We start from the raw sequence: 21,880 nt of genomic DNA, 5'->3' as shown, positions 1-21,880 counted from the left end.
CCAATGTTACAGTGTTGCTTTTTCCTTCATTTCTCACCTCTCAGCAAGAGAAAAAACATGAACAGAAAACAAAATAGCCCTGTGTATTTCCAGCCACATTACTCCCCACATCCAAATATATTTGTCTCTTTTTCATTATAATTTAAGCAGAGCAGTGACAGTTCCCCAGCCTCACAACGTACAGTTTATCTCAGGAAAATGGAAACAAGTGCAAGATGCGAAGACATGCATGGCCAGAGTGTGTATTTCGCAGTGCAGGACTCACATCAAACTGTACAGAGTGCTACTATGCAGACAGGGTCCTATAGAGATCTTCACAGACAGATATACACTCACTGTCATAAATACAAAAAAACACATACATATAACCCTGCTTGCACACTTCATGCTTTAGTAGAATTATGCTATCTCCCCTTTATCACAGTTCTACTATTCAACAAAAGAGAAAGAACTCAATCAGTGCATATGACTGCCTGTTAATTATGTTCTCTTTTATGAGAAATTGATTTAAATATGCATTTTTTCTTTTGCAACCACAAGCCAAAAGTATTTATAACCCTGTCATTCTCAGTGCAGCTGCATTTTAAACTACCTTTTTGCCATTAAAGGTTACTGGAAAGAATGTAAAACATGCATTCCTCAAATCTCTATTCCTTCCTGTGAAGAAAGCCACAAGTAGAGTAAATAAACAAGGATATGTAGACCAGCGACACCTTCTCAGAATACTGCAACAGTTTTACAATCAGTCCAGTGGATACAAAGGGATCAAGTTGCTTTGCTCTTCCCCTGAGAGTTGCACTGTTCTTGTTTTTTGGAGTTTTTTATTGTAATATTTTTTGTCATTGTCTCTCCCTATACACTGTGTTTTGTCATTATTTGTCTCGCTCCACTTGATGTGACAGTGGGAAGGTAAAATTTGATCAAACATGCTCATGAAGAATCATGAATAATGCAGGAGGCTTTTTTTCCCCATAAAGTATTTGTTTTTGTGATCTGTGAGCATGTATTCTAGGAGATCTCTGAGCTTTATTTAGCTCCCCTTCTGTTCCTGGCCTGTTGAGGATGAACACAAAAACCTGTCATCTTCGGCCATGACTCATAGCCTTATCTCATAACTGATAAATCGCACACCTGGTTCATGTCAGGGATGCCATTTGAGGAACGCTCGAAGAGATAAATAGTATTATGCAAGCATCACATTACAAAGATTATATAGCAACGTCTGGGCAAAAGACATAGTTATTTAAGTGCAAATTAATGCATACTGAAGAAATGCACCCGTCTTACTTCCCTTATTGTGTTATATAGTCAATGTTCTTCCTCCTCCTGCCATGAAATCTGTCATCCCATGCATGAAAACCACAAAATTTTGCACATAGGTGTTGTCCTATGTTAAAGTTACTCAACAAAAAATTGGGGCTAATGGTCCTAATGATGGCACCACAGCAACCGTCGAAAGTTTAAAACTTTGAAAAGTCAAAACAAATTCATCCGAAATGCTACAACTTGCAACTTTCAACAAAATGAAGCCCCAATTAAGCAGAAAATGTGGCAGGGATTATGAGGCCGATCGCTGTATTTCTCAAAAACTGCACAACTAATCAAACCCGTCTCCTCCCACAATTTTGGCTCAACTGACACCAAACTCGCTTTACACCATCTTCAGACAGTCTTCCACAAATGATCCAGCTAGATTTTTGAAACATAAAAAATTGAGTCCACAGTGCATCAGAATTATTTAGCGTAAATTGTACTGTGAACAGCTACTGCAAATTCTTGCTAAATAAATCTGTGAGGTTCATGGGGAAAAAAAAAAAGATAAAAAAAAACTGAATTCTATCATTGCTTTAACTAAAATCAACCAAATACAAGAGCATATTTAAACAAGTTTGTCACTTAGGGAGCTATTAATCTTTGCAAAAATAAATTGCTGACACCTCTATGTTGTCTCAAAGGAGTACAGAAATTTCAGAATTAGTCTTGATAACTATTTTTTGTGGGTAAGAGACCCATTATTTAAAATATTTATATTTAGAAGAAGTTTAAAGTAATGGTTCAGGCAGTTCTCCTGACGGCCCCTTCAGGTATTTCTCATTTTTCCTATTTTTTTTTATCCTCCTCCTCCTTTTTCTTCCTCAAAATGCCTGGCCCTGACTCACTGTTTTGCAGCAGCTATACTTTATATTTTGGTTTGGTGGACTGAAGTATGCAGTTAATCACAAACTCAGATTTTGATATAAGAGCTTGCAGTATATATGCGGCAGGCCTTTTCTTGCACAAGGGCTGTAAAACTCTTGAAGAGAGTATGTGAATTCATAAATTCATTAAAATGTTAAGTGTATTTTCGGTTTTTTTGCCATCAACCTTGGTGCAGAACCTTTTCTGTAAATGAAATGTGTAAAAGTTTTGCCATGTTGGTGCTTAATGGGTAAAACATAACTTCTGGGCTTCCATTTCAACAGAATTGTGTAATTATTAACTCAAAATGATCTATCCACAAAGGATGGCAGGTAATTTACATACTTGATGGCCAAATTAAATTACTCTGCAGGATGACAAGCTAATTGAAAACTAAAAAACAATTCCAATGTTTAAATTTGAGTGTTATTTTTGGTACTAGGCTGCCATGTTCTGTCAGTGCCTGACCTTTGTATCATCCTAGAAATCCATTGTTTTACACAGGGCTCCACAGTGCAACATTCACTCGCATGCATAAGTGATAATTAGAGGATGTGAAAGTGGAAGATTATTTAAGAGCCCTGATGCAAACGACTCAGTGTTCTGACACCTGAAAGGCAAATACACAGATGCTGTAAACTCCCACACTAACAAATGTGTTATTCAATCCGTTGTCTCCATTATCTCTTACCAACAAAAAGCAGTGTATGAAACATTCAGGTAGGAGATTCTCATTTTTAGCCACTCCTGGCCATCACTTTCAATGGTTAAAACAATAATGTTTCAGGCAGCAGATCATGTCGGTTGTAACTAATTAACGTTAATTCCATGAGTAACTTGATGACAGGCTACAATAAAACCTGACTGTTGACAGGTTTGTGTGCTCTCAGCAACCAGTGTGTGCAGTGCTTCCCACAAAACAAAGTTATGTCTTCTCAAGGAAAAAAAAGACCTAGCTGATCACATCAATTCCAGGAGTCGCAATGTAAAACCTTTATTCACATCAATGACTTCTAAATGGTGATATAATAATTACGTCGACTGTGGTAGCAGCTGCCATGCCAAAAGCAAAACATAGTCTAACTGTAGCTCCAGTTTGTCCCTCTCACACATAGCTGCTGGTAGCATTAGCACTTCTGATAAGCACTCAGTGGTAAAACAACGCTGTGCATCAACAAGACATATTCCTCTGCAGTGGCGCTAATCAAAACACACGCGGATACCATGTTGTATTCAGGGTATAAAAAGATATTTAAGACCTGTGAACAGTAACGTTAACTGCTTTGAATAGCAAGGCTACAGCTATATTGATAGTCTCTTGTCATAAAGCCGAGCTGCAACACAGGTACCCACCTATGACTCTCTCAAAGGGACATAAATGGACATAAATGTGCTTCTAGTGACTGTTAAAGCTCCACCAGACTCCCTGTTTTTCCATTGGATACATTTAGAGTCTGACTGAAGTTTCTGTTACTAGTTAATAAATATTGCTGTCTGTGTAGAGTAATATGTTACTTATTACACTTTTTTTGCGTTACTTTTACCAAAATATCTACATAAGTGAGATTAGGTCATAAAAGGTCAGGATTTGATCTGCCTTAGATGGCAGTTAGGCTAACATTAGCCATCAGTCGCATCTCTGTGGACGCTAAACTTAGAGACAACACAGGGAGATCAGAGCAAAGTCTCACCAACAACTAACCGCGTTATCCTGTTATCCTGTGTCAGTGGCCCTGCTGGTGTGTGTAGAGGAGCTGAGCCCGGCCCTGGGTGAAACACCAAGACAAAGAATGGGTGAGAGAAGCAGAATGGCAAATCCCAAACAACACTGCACTGTGAAAAGGGTATGAAAACCATGATTTTTCTAAGTTGCGTCCACATTTTTGAAAATAACACTTTATATGTTAAAAAGCTGAGTCCATTTTAATTCATAAATTCCGCAAATCCCTCCATGTTTTCCACATAGCAGAAGTCAGAGGTCCCTATATATTGTAGCCTTTAATGAAATAACCACAACAAAACTCTTCTCTGAGGGAATAAACACATAACTTAAGGTGGAAACCTATTAGTAATATGTTATTCCAAACACTGAAAATAAGATCTGTTAAAGTCAATAGGCTACTACAGTGTCTTTTTATTTTACTCTGTATGACTCTGTGGACCACAACAATCAAATGATCAGTGTTTATTCACTTAGATTCTTTGACCAGCTATTCTGACAACTCCTCCCACTCAACATCTTCAAAGTGTGAGACAGAAGAGATGACTCAACTTTCCCTATAGCCACATCATCATGATGCCAAACCATGAATATTATATTGTGAAGCTCAGCTGTGTCAGAGAGATAGAGTAAGCACAAAGCTCATAAAATAGGTGTGTTTATGGACCAAATATGACTGAATGTTTGCAACAAGGTGCTAATGTATTCAGTCGCTGAGAGCTAATTTCCAACACTCGGCACCCCAAAATTTATCTCATTTAAATTATACACACACAGCAGTTTGTGATACAGCGTAATTCCCTTCAGCACTGTTTTTACATCTATTCTCATCCAGACTTATAGTACATTTCGAAAAGGTTTTTTTTTTTTTTTAAATTTGTGCTGATTTTGCTGTGCAGAAACAAAGGTGTGTAGAAAAAACTAATAATTGTAAGGATTTTATAAACACATTGTGGTGTCAGCATCTTTGTTCAAGCATTAGCTGATCTGGCTGCATTCACTATAAATGCACTCTGGTAATGTTTGATTATGTGGGCAGGCCAACTTTCATTTAACACTATCATAGATTTTTACTGGAGAAAATGGGTTAAGCCTATTAGGAAACCAAATGCCTTGGAAATTTTAAGTAAATATAAATCGTATTCTACTTTATATGTGTTTGTTACATTTACTTAAAATGTATTTAATTTTGTGCAACTAACAAATAATAAGTTTAGTTTAACTAATCTTTCTAAGTTTTAGCAACTTAGGTAGACCAAGTATATTGTTCTATATCTATATCTGTATTCTGCTGGCTGCATACTAGCTAATCATGTTTGTATACTCTTAAACATGTTAACAAAGATCTAATTTTATCATTGGAAAATCATCTTTGTCATGATCAAAATAAATTAGACTAAATTGGTTTACTAGAGTTTCTCACACTTAGAATGACTGAGGTAATTCCACTTGACATGTTTAAGGTGCAACAACTTCACAAAATTAAGTTTATACAGCTAAGTAAAGTTGACACTTACATGTAAAGTACACATTAATCAGGATTTATGTTTATATTGCAATGAGTTTCTGAGATTATTTTAAGTAAGATCAACTTGCCAGATTTTACAGTGTAGCCTACATCCTCAGTCCTTGAGGAACAATTACCAATTGTTAACAGTGATGAAAATGTTTCAATTGTGTTATATCCTATTCTTTCATTTTTTATTTGGTAGTTGTTTTCTGGAGCCAGGCACAAAATAATTCCACAACACGTACTGTGTTGATGTGATTAGATTTTTGACTCATCTTAATATTTTTGGAAATTTACAATTTACAATTTTTTTTATGAGGTCAATGCCTTGTTATACAGATTCTGACTTCTGACTAACTTTTTTTAACATCAGCCTTCAAAAATCTATATGAGTTATGTTGCTTTTAAAGCTGCTTGTTCATTCATGCAAATCGTTTCTCGCTGGAGGAGAAGGATTAGTGGGGTGGTAGAAGTATGACTGAGGGAGGTGGGGGTACTAAAGATGATGTCAGCTTTGTAACCTGAGCCTCTGGCCAAAGATCCCCTAGTGGAGGAGAAAAAGGGGATCAATCCAGGGGTCCTATTACCTTTGCTGCATAGGTAATGTCATGAGATGATCCCTACAAGCAGTCTGTGGATGAAAGCAAGAGCCTATAGAGGAGAGGAGAGCAGAGAAGAGAGGAGGACAGCAAGGAAAACTAATTTTGCCGCTAGTTCACTTTTGAATTCGTTACTTTTGTGTCAGTAGGAGGACGACAAAATTAAGCCATTTCCATGCTGATTACTGAAAGTTCCCTTTTAAAATAAACATCCAGACGGAGCGATCAAAGTTAATACTACCTCTTTTGCCTCAGAGGAAGAACAATGCTATTTTCATCACCTGCCTGCTATGGGTCCAACGCCATCAAAGTGATACTGTGAAAATGCCTCTGGCCTCGCCAAATAATCATGCACACTTAAACCCCAAACACACACACACACACAGCAGCATGAAACACAACACTGTCTTGCCCCAACAGAGCAAGTGCAAAAGTGATAACAATGGCCTGCTTTAGCTGGATAATAGAAAGAGGAGCACTTACAAGTTCTTATCTGTCCTTCCGTCTGCAGCTTTCACTCTCCCTTTTTGTCTCTTCCCCCTCTTCTCCTCAGCCCTGTCGCTGCTCATGTAGACGTGTGCACAGGGGGAAACCTGAGGTGGATCCATTACACTCTCAGTCATTGATGCTGCCCTTCCGTGTGTAGGCTGATGCTCATGAATGTGTGTGTGTGTGTGTGTGTGTGTGTGTGTGTGCGTGTGCGTGCACTCGCGCATATATATAACAGGGAACATACTCATCGTTACACAGTCACCAACAGGGAACGGCAAAACTAACAGGGGACATTTTTTAAGTCCCCACTTGGACATGCTCTAAATCATCATAAAATCATGTGTTATGGCCTCTGGTGAAATTTTTCAGATTTTGCCAAGAGGGGACCAAAGTGTGTGTGAGTGTTTATATCCATATTCAGAGCTCTCCCTCCTGGTTGGAGCTGGTATTTGAACGACCCATTCACACACGTCGCTTTTAACACTCCTCTCCCCAGCAGCCTTTCAGACTGCAGATGGGCCGTTAAACAGGCTTTAGTAATGTTAATGTGGGTGACATGAAGGCCACAGAATGTAATGTATCAAATATGATACAAATAGCATGATAGGGTTAATAAAGACACCAGTCTCCTGAAAAGTGATTTGTTATTAGTCTTTGCATTAAAATTCAAGGCTTGGCTTTAGGTGATTTCATAAGTTTTAAGCTCTATACTGTATTAAAATAAAGGGCTACCCAGAAGGCAGGAGAGAAATCAGTATTTTAGAGCCTTAAAAAAAGCAAGAAAACTATAATCCAAGCAGAATAAACCTTTACATAAAATGATCAGCAGTAAGATTTTTTCTTTTTAGGTTTAATTATGTAAAATGATGTAACATCAGACCTTGACTAGACCTTTAAAGTTGTTCAGTCCCTGACGATACTGACCTGACCAGTTTTCACGAGCACTGAATGTCAATCAGTTTTTCAATATACTTCAATATACACTCTCAGTCTGTACGCATAGAAATGTAATTTGTTTGTGGGTGCACATTATAGAAAACATGTCCAAACATAGGATAATGCAACATGAGTCCACTGTTGGCTGGTACATAATGACAATTAGTTCCCTCTTGGATAGCATGGAGTGACGTTCACACTCCACCATGTAAAGAATAAATAAAATGAGATAGATAAGACTTACACAAAAGAATCTCACCTAAATAATTCAAAAATTATTCCTCAACTATGATTACAATGACTGTGATTATTATAATTATAACTAATATTTTATAACAAACTATAAAGGCTCAGTTTTAGTGGATGGCTTAACCATCTAGCTTGACACTGTTTTATTAATACGGCTGCCCCAGAGGGCAAGGAAATATTTTTAAATCTAAAGAAAGGAGAAATAACAATAACAACAATAATAATAATAATAATAATAATAATAATAAGGGTAGGAAGAAAATGTGGAGAGAAAATACCAGCAAGATCTTTACTAATTTTAATGAATTGCTTAAATTAGTTTATTATCAGAATTTAACTTAACCTTGAGATTAGCTCAATCCTCCAAAACTCCCTTTGAGTTTTTAGATGCACTAGAAGCACTAGATTTCTGTCAATCTTACAATGTACATATGTTTTTTTTCTCTATAATCACAGTGCAATGCATTTTCTTTGCTGATCTACTCTACAGGCAAAAGAGGTCCACACTTGTGTAGTATAAAGCAACAGGGGTCCACAGTTGGCTGGTACATAATGACACAAGTTACTTGTAAATATATCTAAACTAAATCATGTAATTTTTTTTTGCTTCTAAAAGGATCTGTAAGTATGTATTTTGTAACTGAATATAAAGGCTCAGCCATTGTGGATGTCTTTACCATTTTATAGCTTGACACTGTGTTTAAAAAGGAGCTACCCCAGTCCATTCTCATTGTTAACTTTTCAAATACATTCCCTCTGTCAGTGCTTTTGGCATACCTGCATCAATCTGGATCATGGCAGGATGATGTGAGATGAGAACATAGCGGACAGAGCCAGCATTGTTATTATCGTCAGTAGACAGCCAGACACAACACGAGGCACATCTGCATACATCTTATGTGGCTAGCATCACTTGAGAATATGGATGGACATACTCAAAACTTCCATTTAACAGTTTTACAAGCAAAAAAATGCCATGCAAGTTTTAGGTTTTATTTTGAGGATTTAAAGTTTTTTTTTCTATTGGGAAAAGAATATTAAAACAAAAATGTTATTTTTTTTTTTAAAAAAGGAATAAAGTTTCATCATCATTGAATGATGCCTTTTCAGAGCCAATATTTGCATAAAATGAAGCAAATAATTTAAAAATAGCTTTGCTGGTCCAAAGTCTTCTTTGTAAAACATCAGAGCCACTCAGAAATACTTAGAGGGCAACTGAGGAACTGAGTGGATTAGTTGTGAGCAGACATACAGTGAAAATCAGATTTTAACCGGTTTAAATAGTTAAGAATTCTGTATAGTTGCAGTGATTTGACAAAATTGCAGGGTCTCCCAGAATTCACAGGAATCAGCTGAATTTGGCATTTATTGTTATGGTTGAAATCCAATGTATGTGTGCCCATCTATAGAATCCATTTATTTGTCGCTCCACATTACAGAAAAGAGGTCCACACTTGAGTTGTATAAAGTGACATGAGTCCACTGTTGGCTGGTATATAATGACACAAGTTCCATCTTAGATATATAGTATGAGTGACATTCCCATTTCAACATGGATAAATGACAAGAATAGGAAAAAAGAAGTTAGATGCATTATTGTTCAAAGAAAATAATCTTACAAAATGTAATAATAAAATTATTTATTTTTTAGGAAATTGGAGATAGAAATATCATTTTAGTTTTTTAGGTACATTGCTTTTGAATCGTGCACCTGAATAAGTTTTTGAGTTGCTGTTTAAGAGTGTGCTCCTTTTTACCTTGTGTTGAAAACACATTGACAACCCATCATGATATAAATGACTAGAGCAATCTTTAATGGTATTTATAATATGGGAGGTTTTGTGAGCAATCAGTTTGTCTCAGTTACAGGATAAGTCAGTTAGAGGAATGATTAACCTCTGAAACCCTCTGTTCAACTGCTGAGATGAACTATTTCAAATTCTATAGGTTTTTGGCTGTACTTTTGGCTTGTACTTTAACTTTAAATTCTAAAAGGAAAGTCAGTCCACACTTTGTCCCCTCTTGGCCTGTACAAAATGACACTTCTTGTTTTGTTTTGTTTTGTTTTGTTTTGTTTTGTTTTATATTTTCTCCAATGTTTTAAATTAATCTTAAATCTGCATTAGACAGACAAAATTGTATATACACATGACTAGATCTCAAGAAAACCAAAACAACTACAACTACTAAAACAACTAAAGAAATATAAAACAGCCAACAATACAAAAACTGCAGAACTAGGATCAAAATAGGATTCACTTTCAAGTAAAATAAAAAAATAGCAGCTGAGAGATTTGGATTGGATTGTCTGCTGTGTACGACCTTTAAAGTCTTCTGTTGTAGGAGAGGGAACTGAGAGTTTTAAATGGGTGTACTGGCATGCAAAATTACCAGCACATTTATGGATTGTGTCTTTAACAGAGGCTGACTACTCATTTTGTATTGGATTAAATGATTTGCCATCTCTCTCTGTGTGCATGCTGCAGTGACCAGAGGGACTTATTATTATTCAACACAGTTTTGGTTTATATGAAGAATTTCAAATTCCTTAAAGGGTTTTTAGTTTATGATGTAAGCATTAAACAATCCTCCACATTGACTGAGTGAGTGTCCAGCACCCATGTGCCTTTAAGGTTGCCTCTGAGAAATGAGTGACTTGGAGAGGGTGAGGGGTCAGCGTGTGCAGCTCTGTGCCAGGCCTTGATTCTCTGCAGTGTGGGGGTTGGTTTCTTTGTTGTTGACGATGGTCAATAGGCCATTCCACATTAAGCTTCAGAGATGCTAATTTATATTAGCTAGAATGTTACATCCAACTCTGACTGCCTGAGACATGGGTCTGTCCCCTGTCCTGGTTAAGCAAGTGGCACACAGTGCTTATTTTAGCTGGTACAACATCTCTGGATTATTGGGAAGAACATCCTAAAAGTTTACAGATTGGGCATATAATTCTCCTCCAAATTCCACTAGCTTGAATACTGATACAAAAGTAGTACTTTTTTTACTGGCTAGTTAAATATTTGAACATATTTAATCACCTAATAATTACATGAATTTCATGGCAAACCATTGTGATGTTACATAGTTTATTGTGCCAAGTTAACATTTAATTGTTCTAATCATAATAAAAGGTTTGGTTTCAACTATAGGAGTAAAACAAAACTAAAGAGTAAGAGTGATCGTCTGATCATCATGTTAAACATATTCAGAAACAGAAATAAAATGTCAGAATGCAACATTGAGCCAAAGAAAAAACATGGTGGATTATTGTGTTTTGTAACATAGGTTTTGTTATTGATCTGTAATGTTGAATTTATGTAGTCCATTTTTCACCTCCTGAACCCTTTTCATTTGAGCTGCAGTGATATAAATTTAAAAGGTTTGGTCATAAATCAGTTTGAACTTATATATGAAAATAAATAGTTTTCTAACCTATAAAACATTTAATGAGGGCAAAGCGTATGCATGCTTAACACAGCGCTGAGAAACAAAGCATTTTTTAAGTGACTGTAAGATTTAAAACAGCAAATGCAACTTTAAAATGGCCTCCCCAAATATTATGTCAAGATCCACTACATGGTATTTTTAACAGTTTAACAATATACCATCAGTAGTGTATCAGTGTATCAAGCTACCATCAGTAGTTGCAATTTATTTATTAGTTATCAAGTAGTATTGACAAAAGTGAAATTAACAGTCTGTTAACAGCCAGTTTAGGAAAGATGACACTGACATGTAAAATTATCAGCACATTTATGGAGCGAAATGCATCCCTAAAGGAGGTTAAATGTTCATTTGTTTGTGAAAAAATTGTTGTTCATCTCTCTAAGATGTTAAACATTTGATTCAGTGGTGCTCTGCATTATTAAGTAAGCAATCACATGGTGTTATAGATATATTGTTAGATTTATGAGCCTTCAGTTGATGAAGCTGACAAAAATATGTAATTTCCTCTACACTGAAGAGGTGGAGTGACCAGCACCCATATGATTCTCAGATCCTAACTTTGAATGTTGAACAGTGGGAGACTGCTGCCACTGAGAAGTGAGTGACCTGCAGTGAGTGAGGGGTTTGACTCTGTGCAAGTGAGTCTGTGAAAATCTGTCAGGCCTTGATTCCCTGCAGTGCGGGGATGGTTTCTTCTAGCTGGACGATGGTCGTTAGCACATGACACATTGAGCTAAGGGGTTGCTAACTTCTCATATCCAAGATGCTGTATCTGATTTAGACTGACTGAAACGTGGCTTATTCCCCCATCCTGGGTTTAACAAGTAGCACACACTGCTTATCTTGGTTAGTACAACATCCCTGGATTATTGGGAAGAACACCCTGAAATTGTACAGGAGTAGGCATACAATTCTCCACTTTAATTCCCATTTTAAATACTGTTTTTTTTTTTTTTCAAAACTTGTACTATTATGGATATTTAAGTAGTTGAACATATTCAGTTACCTAATGATTACATCTGTTGGTTCATGACATACCATTTTGATGTTGCACAGGTTATTGCCTCAAGTTTACATTTCATTATTCTAATTATAATAAAAGGTTCTGTTTAACTAAAGAGGTGAAACAATACTACAGAATTAGATACTCTGTAAAGCATCTACAAACATTATTTAGATAGTTAAAATGTTGTCAATGGTTATTGATTGTATGGAGTAAAACTAATTTGGCCCTTTTAAATGTTTTTTATAGGTGAGCTACATAAAGAGTACGTTTGTGTCCTGATTGTGTGATTATCATTTTAAACACATATATGAACAGAAAGTCAATGTTGACATGCAACTTTGAGCCAAAGATAAATGTAGTGGGTTATTGTTGTTTTGCAACTTTTGTAACCTATTAAAATTTAATGAAGGGCAAACATGTATGTATATCCTTACAAAAGTGCTTAGAAAGACATTATTTATTAAGTGACTCAAAAGATTTAAATAGCAACTGCAACTTTATAATGGTCTTCCAAATAGTATTTCAAGATCTGCTACATGGTATTTGTTAACAGTTTAACAGTTTATTACCATTAGCAGTTGCAACTTTATAGAAACCATCCAAACAATGTTTATAAACAGTTTTCAAACCAACTATTAATAGTTAATAAAGTGTTATAAATATTTGGTCTATCTATCCAAGAGATATTTATATTGTATAATTTACTTTTTTGTTTTTACAAAGGTTTACAAATTAGTTGGAAACCATTAATACTTAGTTTATGTATTTATACAAGACTGTATAAGTCTTGGTATTTGACTAATAAAATAACAATCTATAACATTACTTATAATGGGTAAAGTTAATTAGTTATCATTTCTTCATTGGTTATCAAGGAGTATTGACAAAAGTATAATTAACAGTCAGTTAACAAATTATTAATGATGCCTATAATACAGTATTGCCAGCTTCAGAAAGATGATACCGACACGTAAAATTACCACATTTATGGAGTAAGATGCATCCCTAAAGAGGCTGAGTATTCATATGTGTGAAAAAATGTTATTCATCTCTGTATGATCTATGTACATTTGATTCAATGGCTTTGTGCATTCTTTAGAAAGCAATCTGTCTTTATTACATTCACACACAGTTTTATAGATATATTTTATATTTACTTGGCCTTCAGTTGATGAAGTGGACAAAAATATGTAATTTCTTCTACACTGAAGAGGTGGAGTGACCAGCACCATATGATTCTCAGATCCTAACTTTGAGTGTTGAACAGTGGAGACTGCTGCCACTGAGAAGTGAGTGACCTGCAGTGGGTGAGGGTTTGATTCTCTGCAAGTCAGCCTGTGAAAATCTGTCAGGCCTTGATTCCTCTGCAGTGCGGGGATGGTTTCTTCTAGCTGACGATGGTCGTTATGGTCGTGAGGACATTACACATTGGGCTTCAGGGTTGCTTACTTCTCATATCCTAGATGTTGTATCTGACTGAAACATGGCTTTTCCTCTTTCCTGTGTTAAACAAGTGGATGTTGGGTAAGATAATGTTAAACTGTAAAGAGTAGAAATACAAGCAGAATTCCATTTGTAGTCAATTGCACAATTGACTACAAGCTATTCAAAAAGGAGTTAAACATGTTTTTCACATGAAGAAACATCTGCTGGGAAGTGACATAATAACCACATGTATGTAATATCACTGAAATAATTGAAAGGTAATTATTTATTAAGTGGCCCTCTAAAAGCAGTAGGGCATCTTGGCTCTCAGTGGCTCTGTTTGTCTGAATTTTTAACGCAATGGCCATCAGAAACACATTAACATTAGTTAAACTTTAAGTGCTAAAGAGTTGTTTCAGTTGGACAACACTGGAATGTAAAGACCTGTAAAGCTGAGTGTCAATGTAAACTTATTTTAGCAATCTCACATGCCTTCATGCACACTCTCTGTGCCGCAGTGACAATGCTGTATACCCGCCCTGTATTTGCCAACTAATTTACAACTCTATGTGTTACCAACTATAGTTATCAAAAACAACCAAAAATAGATATAACAATAATAAAACTTAGTTCTGGGTTGCACAAACCTCTTTGAATGGGGTCAACAGAAGATAACTAGTGAAGGCCCATTCATAGATGTGTATCCTGCTGTGATGGTTTTGAGATGAGGTGTTGGTGGCTCATCACCATTTCAATGCCCATCAAAAACACTAACATACCAGTTAAACTTGAAGTGCTAAAGAAAGGTTTTAGTTCACAATACTGGAATTTAAAGTCCTGTAAAGCTGAGTGTCATTGTGAACTTATCGTATTATTATATTATTTATTATGTGCCTTTCACTTCATGCACACTCTTTGTGCACTGTGACAATGCTGCATGCCAGTGTGTGTAGTATATGTTATAGACTGTAGTCATTAAAAAACAAAACATCTTTTGAATGGGGTCTAGATTAGATAATGCTAAAATACACTTACAAACACAGGTGTTTCATCCATCACTAAAACTATTCATTTTGAACACAATGGAACACATTACAAAACAAGATATTTGGTGTTCAAATCCATTACCTATCATAATAGCATGAAAAGGAGCCTTGAGAAATACATAAAGAGACAAGGCTACAAAACCAAAATGAATGGCCATGACCTTTGACCCATAAAAGCTGCACTGCATTAAATACCAACATGACTGAAGGATATCACAAAATGAGCTCGGGGACACTGAAAACCACTGACAGTGGACACAGTTTATCACTGTATCTATAAATGCAAATTAAGACTTAACTATGCAAAGTGAAAGCCAGATATCAGCAAAATCCAGAAACACTGCCAACTTCCCCGGACCTGAGCTCATCTGTCACGTCACAGTGCATATTAAGACAAGTTATAATTGTGTTCACATTATAGCCTTTATTTTAAAAAGCTACAATGGCAACATTTCTGGTGCCAATTTACTAAACAATGAGAAGCTTTACTGAATAGATACATTTTTGTATTAGATATTTTTCTCTTTACAAAATGCACCTTTCTATTTCTAATCTATGGTGGAGTGTGAATATCACTCTGTCCCTATCCAAAAGGGAACTTGTGTCATTATGTACCAGCCAACTTGGGACCACCGTCGCTTTTATTCTATATGTGTGGCCCTTTTTCTGTAATGTTGATCAACAAAGAAAATGCATTCTTATGCATATAAATTGAAAGCACGCACATACATTGTAAAAGAGATCCTGTGCTTGTAATAACTCTTAATGGGAATTCCCAGTAAAAAGTCTGATAATAAATCTATTTTTATGATTAATCAGCAAATACTGTTGCTGACCTTATATCGCTTTTGGTCCTTTCTGGGAAACCCTTCATTGTAAAGGTGAACATCTAAGTAGGAATTCCAGTATGTTTTTTTTCCATGGCCAAGGGATCAGCCAGGTATTGTGATATCTCTGATCTAGACACTAGAGAAAGAAGTCTCAGACTTGTAATGTCATGAAGTATAAAAGTCTGGAGCTGCTCCTTCTGCTCATCGAGAGCCTAATTTGGGGACCAACAGAATGTTTGTTATCCCTTAAAACCCAAATGAACTTTATTATATTGGTGTTGTCAGTTCTGTAACAGAAAATGTTCCCATATACTTATAACATTGTTCTGGCTGTTCTCAGTGTCATCTAGAAAATCTTTCACAATTTCATATCAATGGAGCAACTCTACACTTTATATCACATGACATCACAAGCACTCCAGTTTTGGATATGGGAGCGAGTTGCCCATGTTTACTAATGTTTTTAGACTGCCTTAGATCATAGAAATAATATGTATGTATTTTAGAAATGGGCATAATTTCCATTAATACAGTATCAAGCCATAAAAAGGTTAAGCCAGCCACTAAAGTTGAGCCTTTATATTCTGTTACACAAACATACTAACAAATCATATTTGAAGAAGAAATGTAACATTATTCAGATGAGATTTTTTTTCACAAGTATTATTAAATATGTTTGTATGTGCTTTATATGGTTGAGTGGTTGAATGTCACTCCTGCATATCTAAGAAGGAACTTGTGACATTATGTACCAGCCAACAGTGGACTCATGTCATTATATCCTACTCAAGGGTGGACCTTCTGTAATGTGCACCAACAAACAAGTTGCATTTCTTTAAGTACAGACTGAGAACACAAGTATATTGAAAACTTGATTGACATTCACTACTTGTGAAAACTGGTCAGGTAAGTATTTTGGAAATTGAACAATTTTAAAGGTCAAGTCAAAGTTTGATGTTACATAATTTTAATTTAAAACTCCTTTTTTTAGTTTTCTTACAAAAGGAAATGGAGTGTGGACATTTTTTTTTTCTTTTTAGAGTGCAAAGTTCAAAGAGTACAAACAGAAGTCGACTTATGAAGGCCCATTCATAGATGTGTATCCTGTTGTGATGGTTTTGAGATGAGTTGTTGGTGGCTCATCACCATTTCAATGCCCATCGAAACACTAACATACCAGTTAAACTTTAAGTGCTAAAGAAAAGTTTCAGTTTACAATACTGGAATGTAAAGTCCTGTAAAGCTGAGTGTCATTGTGAACTTATCGTAACATTTATTATGTGCTTTCACTTCACGCACACTCTTTGTGCACTGTGACAATGCTGCATGCCAGTGTGTGTAGTATGTGTTACAGACTGTAGTCATTAAAAAACAAACATCTTTGAATGGGGTCTAGATTAGATAATGCTAAAATACACTAACAAACACAGGTGTTTCATCCATCACTGAAAAACTATTGTGAACACAAAGGAATACATTACAAAACAAGATATTTGCTGTTCAAATCCATTAACTATCTGCCATAATAGCATGAAAAGATTTAGAGAACCTTGAGAAATCTCTGCATAAAAGGGACAAGGCTAAAAACCAAAAATGAATGGCCATGACCTTTGACCCATAAAGCTGCACTGCATTAAATACCAACATGATATCACAAAATGAGCTTGGGGACACTGAAAACCACTGACAGTGAACACAGTTCATCACTGCATCTATAAATGCAATTTAAGACTCTACTATGCTAAGTGAAAGCCAGATTCAACAAAATCCAGAAACGCCACTGACTTCTCTGGACCTGAGCTCATCTGTCATGTCACAGTTTGATTTCTTTCTTTTGGAAGCAAACAGCTTTTAAGGATTAGTCACAGACTTGTGTTAAATCATTTTATAGTGATTAACTAATTAAAATAAATATATTATTTATTAAAATAAGTAATTATATTGCTGATCATTTTATGTATAATGTTACTCGTTTATAGATTTATTTTTCTGAATTTTTGGTGATACATTGGTAGTTACAATTGGTCTGGACTAAATATACATATATATATATATATATATATATACATATATAAAACAAAGACAACAATAAAGTTATTAACAGTAAATAGTAAGATAAAACTGAATTCACAGGATTATGGGAGCCTTCTTTAAAAGATATACTTTGCTTTGGCAAGTATTATTTCTGTAATATTTATTATCACAAAAAATGTTGATATATTGCAAGCAATAAAGTTTACATACCCATTTTTAAAGATACAAATGAAGTTTTAGTGAAAAAGAAGCACTCTATAGGTGAGAGAACCAGGATAAACCAGTTTGACTGCAGTATATGGATGTCCCCCCTTTGATAGGCAGACGTCGCTCAAGGCTTCAGGTCCCCTCTTGGCAATTTCTTTAAAAAATTGTAAAAATCACATTTGCAGTAATATTGTGAAAGAAGACCTCAAAAGTAAATTTTCAATTCTAGTTTTGTATTTTTAAAATGACTGCTAATAAAGGTTCCCTCTTGGATAGTACACTTAGATAGTCCCCTATTATTCATGTTCGCATGTATGCGTGTGCGTGCGTGTGCGTGTGTGTGCATGCACCTGTCTTTGTCTAATAAAGCCTAAGTCATGTATCAGTTAAATACATAAAAACATCCATACTAGTCATACCATAAATGGATGTATATATGGATGCATGTGGACAAAAATGGACTATGGAGAGTTGATGTTGCTGTTGGCGTGTGTAGGAGAGTGTTGGTGAGCGATGCGAGAGCAGGGCTTATAAAGACAAAGCCCCTCTCTAACTAGGTTATAGGATTTACTCTTTGTCCATTAGTCTGGTAATGAACAACTGGCCTTTTATGACTTCCCACAGTAGTGCATGCTGCCCTATCAGTAACACTTGCTGAGTGTTCTTCCCATCAGTCCTAGGAGGACACGTTATACTGTACGTGTTGCTGTTGTTGAATGGAAAGGCTCATCTTGGCAACAAAAGATCATTTATAAACTGCTAGACTGTGATAGTGTTTCCTTAAAAGTACAAGATATACAAGTACAAGAGGTAGCTGGTCAAAATCACAAAGAAACATGTTTTCTTGATAATGCCGTGTGGTACCTGGCCTTCCTACTAAAAAAAGAATTTCCAAATAATAATGGGCGATGTTCACCAACAGTTCTTAAGATTTTTTTTTCTTTCTTATAACCTACTCTTGCAGTGTTTATGAAGATTTTCTTATTTGGGAGGTAAGAAGAGAATCTCCTCACACGGAAGAGTACTCGTGCACATTTTGTGCTGACGTTTATGCAGAATAATTGGTTATTGTGTTATCTGCAATTCTACATTTGAATAATATTATAGGATTAATATTACGATAACAATTTTCTCATTTATAATATTTTTATTAGTATTTTCATTATTTAAAAAAATAATTATGCTCTTTTAAAATTAAACCGACACTAACACTTCAGTTCACATCAGTAATGTTAATGAAAACTATGCCATCTAATAATTAGTGATTGATTAGGCTAGAAATATCATGGGCAGTTCGGACAGGCGGGACAAAAAGTGAGGAAGCAGACAGTTGTGCTATTGTAATGCATAAAGTTTATGGTTTACAGGTTGGGCAATGATTAATGCATATTTTTAGCGTCTCATGCATCTTTTTGTGTGATTTTATGTCCACTCTTGATACTTATTGATAGGACAGCTCTTTGGCATTCGCTTTTTGTGAAGGTATTTTCAAAGTTGTTTGTTATTTCAAAGTTGGTTTTTTTTTGTTTAATTTTTGGAGTCCGGTGCTCTGCCCTCTGTACACTTTTGTTTCTCTCTACTTTTCTGCATCTTCAGTTTGTGTGTGCACACTGCACTGCAATCTCATGGCCATTTTAAGGGAATTTGCAGGACATTCACCTATGCTAATTAGGATCAACTGGCATGTGCTGTCAACTTTCAGGGGGAGTCATTATAAGAACATGTCATGAATCAGACATAGACTTTTCTTAGGAGTTTTCTTAAAACAAATTTTAGAAAAAGAATGTAGGAAGATTTTGGATAATGAGGTCCATTGTTGACAGCACACGGTGGATTATTCAGGATATCTAAGAGCACTGCCCTTTTCAATGCATTAAGCAGCACAAACACAACATCATTCACCTCCATTTCACTCCATTATTTCAGAGGTACTTACAGTGGGGAACACTCAGATACATGCATACATGGCTAAGCACAAGTCGGGGTAGGAGAGAAATGTTTTTTTTTTGGGGGGGGGGGGTGAATTGACCAAAAAGAGAGTCAATCCCATGTTGGCACCAATGTGGTAAGAAACCGTCATGCAAAGGATACTAGGAGAATTACAAGTGCTGTTCCACTTTCTTAACCCAGCTTTGACCAGTTTGATTGAATGCACCCCTGTGTAGCAGGGTGGCGTTCCACAGCCCTTTTGACATGAGTGCACTACATCAGAGTCAGCAATAAGATGATCAGATCAATAGCAGGCCTCCAGACCGCATTTGTGTGTTTGTGTGCATGTGCACATGTCTTTCTCCCCCATCAATCCACAGCTGGATGGCTGCTTATTCTGCCCTAAGGCTACATCAACTTCAGCGGCTCACTGTGGGAGAGGGGCTCCACACCAACATCGATACACGGCATGCTGAGACACAGTGAGAATGACTGATTGAATGAAACCTTAGAGTGGTATTTGAGAGCAAAGCCTCTGACAACAGCAGCTCAGGCTGTCAGCCTTCCAAACAGACAGAAAGCCCCAACACAAAGCTCCAAGGTTAAAAGGAAGAGGAAAAAAAGAAGATGATTTTGTTTGAATAAATGTTATTACTATTAGCTGGGAGGTGAAAAAGGCAGACAGCTCACATAACAAATACACTGCAGTGTTCTGAGGCTTTAATATTGTAAACGACAATGTTTGCTCTGCAAAGGTCTAATATGTGTTCAGTGCAGACAGCAGAAATACTGGAAATCTACTTGAGGCCGTGAGTGTCTCTTTTGATATTGGACATGTATTTAATTATTGATTAATATAGTGACACCAGTGTAAACCTTAGATTGAGACCGTCAAGGGTGAGTTTATATTTTGGGCATTTACAAAGGCTGGGGTTAAGTGACGGTCATTCTCAGGACTATACTTAAACTTTGTTTTGTTACATTGACAGAACGTCTATTCAAAGCTTTGTTTGGGAAATGAAATATGGATATCATGCATCAGTGCAGCAATTTGTAAGCGTGACTCAGAATTATGCCAGTCAAGTCAGATTTGGCTGATCAATATGAATATTCAACGATTGGTTTCGTTTTTTCATATAAGTTTTAAAGGTTAAACGGGGCTCAGCAGGATGTTCAGTGAGATAGTAAAATTCACATTATATGATAAGCTGAAAGTTTAAAATTTCAAAGCAGAAACTCTCTCCTCCTCCACGCCACTATCTGCATGTCCGCACCTCTCTGTAGCAAAGAGTAGAATGAAAGTCAAGAAAGCTCACTCCACAGCAAAATCTGGGGACCAAACCGTCCCCAGTAGTACACGGCACAGAAAGTATATGACTGAAAAAAAAACATTCAACATCGGTTTTCTCTAAACCAACCAATGGAAAAACTTGTGGCTGAAAGACCAGATTGCAGTTAAATGTTGAAAAGAAACTTTTTGAACATATGGACCAGCACGCACACACATCAAACACCATCGTCTACGCATTAATGTAAACATTCCCCAAAAAGTGGGTTAATAGAGAGCCTGTTGCTTTGTTGTTGTGCGTTATAATTTTAGCAAACTGACAAACATGTACAGACCAATTTGCACTTTTACTCAGAAACACAGCAGTGGTGATGATGGGGATGCAAGAGTTGAAAATTCAATCTTGACTCAGACCAAAAGCAGATGATTGACTTTTTTTCTTTCCGGGCAGAGCTGGTCGGGAATCACGATGCTTTTCATCAGCATTCAAGCAGGCCCGCTGCTACTCATTAATAAATGAATAAAATTGATTCAACATTTTGTTTCTATCCATCCATTTTGTTTTTATCCAGTGTCCAGCTAGGCTCAGATCCAGCTAGATCAGAATCATCACTTTGTAGATGATAAACATTAAATGGAGGGATTATGAATAAGATCTAACTCTCTGGTCTCCTTTCATTTTGCTTCTTTAAACAACTGACTGAACAGTTTCCAATGTGTCTGCAACTATTTCATCCACAAGAGACTAAATGTACAATAAACATAGTATACCCACTGCACAGTGCTATACAGTTATAGTTAAGTACTATTTAATTTTGTGCTCAGTGTTTAATTTTTCCATTCTATCATTTTTTTTATGGGCAAGTTGTCCTCTTCTTCTGCTTAAGGAATCAGACCTTGAGAATGTATTACTTATCCTGCCTCTGCACTACAATTACATTGTACAGAAAAATAATCACATCCTTCAATGAGTTATCTAAAAAATTA

The 21,880-nt window shown here is 36.1% G+C and overlaps 1 protein-coding gene across 3 annotated transcripts in view; it reads right to left on the bottom strand.

Moving 5' to 3' along the window:
* The window catches only part of nrxn2b (neurexin 2b), an 883,386-nt gene that overhangs the window by 811,008 nt on the left and 50,498 nt on the right, over positions 1 to 21,880 (bottom strand). For 2 of the 3 annotated variants that reach the window (XM_088073122.1, XM_088073124.1), the window contains one exon: positions 3,881 to 3,944. The exons of the other annotated variant lie outside the window; for it this stretch is intronic. The gene's annotated coding sequence lies outside the window, so the exon portion shown is untranslated. The remainder of the gene's footprint in view (positions 1 to 3,880; positions 3,945 to 21,880) is intronic. 3 annotated transcript variants of the gene reach the window in all.

The sequence above is a fragment of the Plectropomus leopardus genome, chromosome 23, assembly GCF_026936395.1.
Source record: "Plectropomus leopardus strain MGB_pleo_1.0 chromosome 23, ASM2693639v1, whole genome shotgun sequence".
Classification (NCBI taxonomy): domain Eukaryota; kingdom Metazoa; phylum Chordata; class Actinopteri; order Perciformes; family Serranidae; genus Plectropomus; species Plectropomus leopardus.
Note: the sequence above shows the minus strand (reverse complement) of the source record. Positions and strands in the feature narration are given on the sequence as shown.